The sequence below is a fragment of the Aptenodytes forsteri genome, unplaced genomic scaffold (assembly GCF_000699145.1).
Source record: "Aptenodytes forsteri isolate BGI_AS27 unplaced genomic scaffold, ASM69914v1 Scaffold26, whole genome shotgun sequence".
In the NCBI taxonomy this organism is placed as follows: domain Eukaryota; kingdom Metazoa; phylum Chordata; class Aves; order Sphenisciformes; family Spheniscidae; genus Aptenodytes; species Aptenodytes forsteri.
In genome coordinates, this window is record NW_008794125.1 from 2,863,322 (window position 1) to 2,865,048 (window position 1,727).

Consider the following 1,727-nt stretch of genomic DNA (forward strand, 5'->3'; position numbering starts at 1 on the left):
CGGGTGCGCGGGCATCTGCTCCGCGGGGAAGGAAGAAAGCAGCAGGCAGTGGGACGTGGGGTTTTATTTCATTTTATCCAAGTACCTTTGAAAAGATCATTGTACAAGTCAGCACATGAGAACGCAGAGGAGATGTCGCCGGGGCTGCGCGGCCGCTGTACATATTTACAGGGGACCCCCTGAGAAAAAAAGGGGGAGACGGAAATCCCGGGCATGTTAACAATCTCACCAGACACAACACCATCAGAACTTAAAAAAAAGGGAGGAAAAACGCTCATAACGCTGTTCCTGGGCTGAAAACGATTGCGGATTTTGTTGGACTTCACATAGGGTATAGGCTAGTCACAGAACCGTGTTTTAAAGGCACTCGGTGACATATACAACAGGCTGAGTCACATCCCGGTGCGGTGCCACAGGATCCCCAGCAGCTCCAACATGCTGCCGTGACCGAGAGCGGCGCCAGGCGGGGCGAGCGCCGACGTGGAAGCCCCCCGGCTTCGGGGGCTGCCCCGGTTTCTGCGAGCGGGCGAGGGCTGATCTCCGAAGGAGCCGGCGCAGAGCCACGGCTGCGCCAGAGCAGGGCAGGGCCCGGGCTGGGGGATGGGGGGTGGGCAAGGGCAGGGTGGTGGGAGCACCGGTGCAGCCCCCAGCTTTCTTGCGTCCGAGTAAGCTCAGGAGGCTTCCCAGGGTGCCGGCTGCCCCGCTGGGTGACCTGGCCCTACACGAGCCCCACAAACTGGCATCAACAACCCTCCTTGCTCTCCGCAGCGGGCTGCAGTGCCCTCGTGCTGCCTCCCCTGAGACACAGAAGCCGACAAAAGACACAGGACTCATAAAAAGACATTTTTTGTCCTCAGCCTTAGTGTCTAATCAGTTCCCTCTCCTATTACATTTCTCCTAAAAAGAGTCCCCTGACCAAAGCCAGAGCTTGGCACCAGGAGCCTGGGCACGTCTGCGCTGGGCACACGGGTGCCAGCCGTGCGGAACTGCAGCACGCTCCAGGGAAGCGAACCCTTCTCCAGGGGCACACGGCAGGGGGGGACGGACACGAGCACACGGGCTGTGGGATGCGAGCACCCAGCCTGCCGCCCCAGCTCCGAGCCAGTCCTCGCACTGCGGGAAGCCCCCAGCCCCAAGAGCTGGCACTGACCCTTACATCCCTCGGGGATTTACTCGGTCGCAAGAAAGCTCAGGAGGAAAAAAAGCCATCCTACCATGTCCAGCAGCTGAGACTGCCAGGGAGGCGAGAGACCGGCTCGTTCCAAATGGCTCAATAATCTTCTGAGGTGAGCTGGGACCACAGCCCCTCCGGAACAGGGCCGCCCCTTCCACGCAGGCAGGGGAGAGCGGCTCTGCCCTGACGGCCCTCCAAGCCGCCCACCGGGGGGCCGGGGCAGGGTGCCATGAAAGCGAGGAGCAGACGGAGTCTGGCGGATGACTGTACACTTTGGGCGAGTTCTGCAGTACCTGTATGTTTTACATTTACATAAGAGCACTGTGACATTGGAAATATTTTCCTTTTATTACAATATATCAAAAATATGCAGCTTTAGTAAACAAGGTCATATTACACTTTCTAATGCACTGTACATTGCTACATTACACTTATATTCAGTATGGAGAGGGAGCCCGGGCTCCCACTGGCAGGTTCGTGGGGTGAAACGGCATCCAGCGGCAACCCGGAGCTCGCCCAGGTCCGTGCCGGAGCAGGCTGCCGCCCTCCGCCC